Below are 5892 nucleotides of genomic sequence, written 5' to 3'. Positions count from 1 at the left end.
TTCCAGCCACCTGGGGCAGGATCCCTCATTCCTTCTGTGCCTCATCCACCAGGAGCTGGAATTCATGGTCCTTCCCAACTCGGAATATTCCATGATTCCATGACCTGGTGTCCCTGCAGGCAGAGCCTCCTGCACTCACCTTGGCCTCTCTCATTTGGGTTTTAAGGGATTTTTTTCCACCCCACGACTGGAAAAAAAATTTTCCTTCATAGGATAGAATTCCTGGAGCTGGAACTCTAAAATATTTGGGATAATTCCTCTGGAAGCTTTGCAGGTTCATTTGCTCCCTTTTCAGCCCTTGGCACTGATTCCCAAATAAATTCTGGGAACACTCATGCCTCAGCATGGAATGAGTTTGTTTTCCTCCAGTTTTAACCCTTGATTCCCACATCAAATTCTCCCTGGAAGGACCTTGGAAAGGTTCATTCCCACCCCTCTGGATCTCCGTGCCAGGCCAAACGTCCCCTTTTGGGATCAGCCGGGAGCAGCGCGGAGCCAGGCTGGCTCCCGAAGTTCTGGCATCCCTGGAATTGCTCCGCGCTCCCAGATTCACCCTTCTCCCTTCCAGGGAAAGGAGGGAATGCCAGCGCTGCCTCCGTGCGGGACATTCCTGTGCCTTTAAACAAACAGGAGCTGGAGCCTGCGGCTGGATGAGGGAGCGGTAGGATCTGATAAGAGCCATTATCCCGCTCCGGGATCTGATAAGAGCCGGGGCTGAGGGAGAGCCCTGCCGGGAACGGCTCAGCCCCGCGGCTGAGGGGACACGAGGGGACATTGGGGCCCCCGCTGGAGCTTCCCTGCTTCCCGAAAATCCCCGCTCCTCGTGCTCTATCCCAGTGGGGCTAAATCCATGGAATGGCCGCGTGAAATGGCGGACGTGGCTGCTTGGGGTGGAGATAGGGAGAGTTCGGGATTCCCGGCTCTGAGGGAGGGTTCAGGGTTCCTGGTTTGAGGGAGAGTTCGGGATTCCCGGATCTGAGGGAAGGCTCAGGATTCCTGGTTTGAGGGAGAGTTCAGGGTTCCTGATTTGGGGAGGAATTCAGGATTGCCAGATTTGAGGGAGAGTTCGGGATTCCTGGTTTAAGGAAGAATTCAGGATTCCCGGGTATGAGGGAGGGTTCAGGATTCCTGGTTTGAGGGAGGGTTCAGGATTCCCGGATCTGAGGGAGAGTTCGGGATTCCCGGATCTGAGGGAAGGCTCAGGATTCCTGGTTTGAGGGAGAGTTCAGGGTTCCTGATTTGGGGAGGAATTCAGGATTGCCAGATTTGAGGGAGAGTTCGGGATTCCTGGTTTAAGGAAGAATTCAGGATTCCCGGGTATGAGGGAGGGTTCAGGATTCCTGGTTTGAGGGAGGGTTCAGGATTCCCGGGTATGAGGGAGGGTTCAGGATTCCTGGTTTGAGGGAGGGTTCAGGATTCCCGGGTATGAGGGAGGGTTCAGGATTCCTGGTTTGAGGGAGGGTTCAGGATTCCCGGGTATGAGGGAGGGTTCAGGATTCCTGGTTTGAGGGAGGGTTCAGGATTCCCGGGTATGAGGGAGGGTTCAGGATTCCTGGTTTGAGGGAGAGTTCGGGATTCCCAGATCTGAGGGAGGGTTCAGGATTCCTGGTTTGAGGAAGAATTCAGGATTCCCGGGTATGAGGGACAGTTCAGGGTTCCTGGTTTGGGGAGGAATTCAGGATTGCCAGATTTGAGGGAGAGTTCGGGATTCCTTCTTTGAGGAAGAATTCAGGATTCCTGGTTTGAGGGAGAGTTTGGGATTCCTGGTTTAAGGGAGGGTTTGGGATTCCTGGTTTGAGGAAGAATTCAGGATTCCTGGTTTGAGGGAGAGTTCGGGATTCCCGAATCTGAGGGACAGTTCAGGGTTCCTGGTTTGGGGAGGAATTCAGGATTGCCAGATTTGAGGGAGAGTTCGGGATTCCCGAATCTGAGGGACAGTTCAGGATTCCTGGTTTGAGGAAGAATTCAGGATTCCCGGGTATGAGGGACAGTTCAGGATTCCTGGGTTTGAGGAAGAGCTGAGGATTCCAGGATTCCTGGGCTTGGGGAAGAATTCAGGATTCTCAGATTTGAGGGGGAGTTTGGGATTCCTGCTTTGGGGAAGAATTCAGGATTCCTGGTTTGAGGGAGATTTGGGGAAGAATTCAGGATTCCTGGTTTGAGGGACAGTTCCTTTTCCTGAGGAGATTCCCAGACTCCCTGCTTTTACCTGGATGCTTTTTTATCTCTTCCATGAAATCTGTAGGAAGTTGGATGTATCCCAGCCCTCGGGAGGTTCAGTTAGGATTTATTGCATACAGACAGCAGAGGCACAACCTGATTCCCTAAAAATCTGGGAATCACCAGGAATTTCTGTGGGTGGTTGTTGTCTCTTATCACTGTATCCACACAAAAAACAGGTGGAAAAAGAAAACATGGATCTGGTTCCTGAGCAATATTTTCATCCAGAGGTGCCTGGCCCTGTGGGAAGGATTATTTTTACATTTTAAATTTTTAAAAATATATTTTTAATTTTAATTTTAATAATTTTATTTTTATATTTTTGGGTTTTTTTGCATTGGGGTTTTTTAATATTTTAATTTTTATATTTTAATTTTTATATTTTACTTTTTATATTTTAATTTTTGTATTTTCAAGAATAATTTATTTATTGTATTTTTCTATTTTTAGGTTTCCTTTTTTGGTTTTATTTTTATTTTTATGCTTTTAACTTTCATTTTTATAATTTTAATGTTGTATTTTTAGGCTTCTTTTTATTTATTTCATTTTAATCTTTTTAATTTTTATCTTTTTAATTTTTATTTTTATATTTTAATTTTTTTTTTAGTTTTATTTGGTTATTTTAAAATTTTTTTTTCTTTTTTTATTCCAGACAAATCCCTGCTGCAACACAACAGGGAGGGGAGCCCAGTCCAGAAATAAAATTCCATGATCCCAACCCTCATCCCAAGGGAATTCTTGCACCTCCCTTGATCTGGGAAGGAGCCTCTTTTCCATAGTTGGGAATAAAAGCGAATCCATGCCTGCAGATGCTGGAGGATGAGGATGGGAACAAGGCAGGAGCATTTTTCCTCACAATCCCATAAATCCTCCTTGTTCCCACTCTGCTCCTTGCAATTCCCACTGGGAACTCTCCCAGAACCTCATTTCAGCCTCACACCCGGGAACAACACAAGGAAACTTTGGATCCAAACTGATTTGTTGTTTTTTCTTTCAATTCCTGTTTTTTTTCTTGGCTCCAGGAGCTCTCGGAGTGAGGAATTTAAATTGGCTTTGCGGAGGAATGCGGGTCTGGGTGCCAAAACTCCGATATCATCTCTGTCTGGCACCTCCACGGCAGGTGCTTCCCGGGATAACCCCAGGCACGGCGGAAAAATGGGAATGCTGGGCTGCGATCTTGCACAACCACATCCCCCTGCAGCCCTGGGGACTCTTGCCCGCTCTCCCAGCACAGGGATAAAGGGATTTTCCAGCTGCTCCTCCCTCCACGTCCCTTCCCAGTCTCCCGTGGAGTTGTTAAAGCTGGAAAAATCCGGGATAAACCTTTAATTCCCTTCCACGCTGCGTGTCCTGAGTGTTTTGGAGCTGATCAATCCCCCTGCGGGATTGGGATGTGGGATGAGGAATCTGGGATGCAAATCTGCCTCTTTTGGGATGAGCACATCCCTCTTCTTTGGGGCACTTTGCTGGGATCACTGGGAATTCACAGCTCCCAGGAATTCCAGGGAGAAAAAGGAGTTTCAGCTTCCCACCCATTCCCATTCCCTGCCCTGCCTTGAATGCTTGAGGAGAACATGGAATTTTTTCCATGGTGGGACAAAGCTCCTCCATTCCTCACACACTTCCAGGCTGGCACAGCATCCCAAAATCCCCTGGAAAGGCGGCAATAATTGAATAAGGGCCTGAGGAATTTTCCTGGCAGACCAAAATCATCCTTTTCACCACAAATCTGAGCTTGGGGCTTCCCAGATTATCCCCAAATTGGTCACTCAGGGATATTTTCCAGGGAATCAGGGATTGGAGCTGCGTGTGGGGCCCTCAAAAGTGCGGGAATTCTCTCAAAATTCCCATTTTTTCAGGAGCTGTTTTCTTTTCCCCCCACGTGTGGATTTCCTTGGTGTCACTTTGATCTGCGGATCAAAGAGCAGGAGGGGACGGGAGGTGAGGGGGGACCTCGGTCACGGGATATTGGATTTCCCAAGAAAAAAGCCTTGGAAAGAAGGGGATAAAATGGGAAAGGAAAAGTGAAAAATGGAAACAGGAGAGGGGACGGAATGGAAGTGGTGTGGGGGCGGCTCCCAGCTGATTCCAGGGAGTTTGGAGTTTTCCGTGTCCAAATCCACGCGGATTTTGGAGCTTTTCCCTTCCACTTCCAGCCTCAAGGAGCCGCTCCCGGTGATGCTCCACAGGATCAAAGCAAACCTTGGGAAGCGAGGAGCTGAGAAACGAGAAAGTTTTGGGAATATCCATTTTTCCGTCGTTTCCACCGAAGCCGGCCAGCCTGGGCACGGCGCCAGGACACGCCAGGAATGAAATAACGATCCCAATTTTCCCTGGGAGAGCTGATTCCCATCAAATCCATCCCTCCCTGTCCTTGTAAACAGCTTTAATTCCCTGCAGGCGCCACATCCCTGCCCGGGGTTATCCCGGGGGATGGGGCTCGTCCTGCTCGCCTGAGCGGGCTGGAGCCGGGATTTTCCCTCCCTTTCTCCGCCTGTCAATCCCGGGAATTCTCCAAGGGCTTTATCTGGCAGGAATTCGGCTTTCAGCGCTGTCTGGGTGCTGGGGCGAGACGGGAGCTTTTAACACCCTTTTCCCAGCGTTTGTTTTCCTGCCTCGGGAGCAGCACAATTCCTCTGGGATCGAATCTGTGGGCAGGGAAAAGGGATGGGCTGGGAAAAGCTGCTCCCAGCACCCACTTTTGGGGCTGTTTCAGTGGAATTTTGCACCCAGAAAATATAAAAGGAGGGAAATGGGGAGGGTTGGAGTGGGAAGAGTTTGGGAATGAGGGGTTTGAGGGCCTAATATGGGAATATTCCCTAGGGAAGAGCAGAGGGAAGGATCCATGGGAAGAAATCCCATCCTCAGTTTTGTAAGGGGCTCCCAAGGAGCCTGGAGAGGGGTTTTGGAGTTGCAGGACACAGGGAATGGGTTCAGACTGCCAGAGGGGACGTTTAGGTGGGAAAAAATGGGAAAAAATTCCTTCCTGTGAGGGTGGGGAGGCCCTGGGATGGAATTCCCGGAGAATTTATGGCTGCCCCATCCCTGGAAGTGTCCAAGGCCAGGTTGGAGCAACCTGGGATAGTGGAAAATGCCCGTGGATGGGGTGAGATAGTATGGGATTTAAATCCCTTCAACCCAGACTCCTCAGGAATTCAGGAATTCATCAGCAAATTCAGGAATTCATCAGTAAATTCCGGAATCTCCCACTGCTCCGTGTGGGAAGGAACAGTCACCCCTCATTCCACCGATGCCTCAGGGAGCCAGGATCCGTCATTTCCTAGATTTTTGTCTGGAAAAGCAGCTGATTCTCCCCCAAAAAAATGCTGGTTTTGTGGGAAACCCATGATTCATGGATGTGCAACACTTGGGATTGGCCACAGGGAATGAAGTGGAGGGGAAAGGAAAACACATCAGGAGGTCGGAGCAGCGGGAGCGGGGCCAGCTCGGGCTGTGTGGTTTGGACAGCAAATTCCTCATTTGCCGTGGCACCCGGAGGAACTTGACAGGAATTCCGAGGTTTCTCCCTCAAAATCCCATTTCAGGCTTCTGGAAAATGCCGTGGAGGGATAAGGAGAGCAGGGAGAAAGCTGTGGAAAACTCTGGGATGCTTTCACACAGTGCCCAGGCCTGCAGGGAAAGTGCAGGAATGAATTGTTTGGAGTCAGGATT

General features: G+C 49.5%; 1 long non-coding RNA gene across 2 annotated transcripts in view; it reads left to right on the top strand.

Moving 5' to 3' along the window:
• The first annotated feature begins 314 nt into the window (after positions 1-314).
• The window catches only part of LOC108449094, an 18484-nt gene continuing 12906 nt past the window's right edge, over positions 315-5892 (top strand). For both annotated transcript variants that reach the window (XR_001865197.1, XR_001865198.1), the window contains exon 1: positions 315-661. This is a non-coding gene — a long non-coding RNA (uncharacterized LOC108449094). The remainder of the gene's footprint in view (positions 662-5892) is intronic.

This window comes from Corvus brachyrhynchos, unplaced genomic scaffold (assembly GCF_000691975.1).
Source record: "Corvus brachyrhynchos isolate BGI_N302 unplaced genomic scaffold, ASM69197v1 scaffold68, whole genome shotgun sequence".
Classification (NCBI taxonomy): domain Eukaryota; kingdom Metazoa; phylum Chordata; class Aves; order Passeriformes; family Corvidae; genus Corvus; species Corvus brachyrhynchos.
This window is presented reverse-complemented; position numbering and strand designations above follow the sequence as displayed.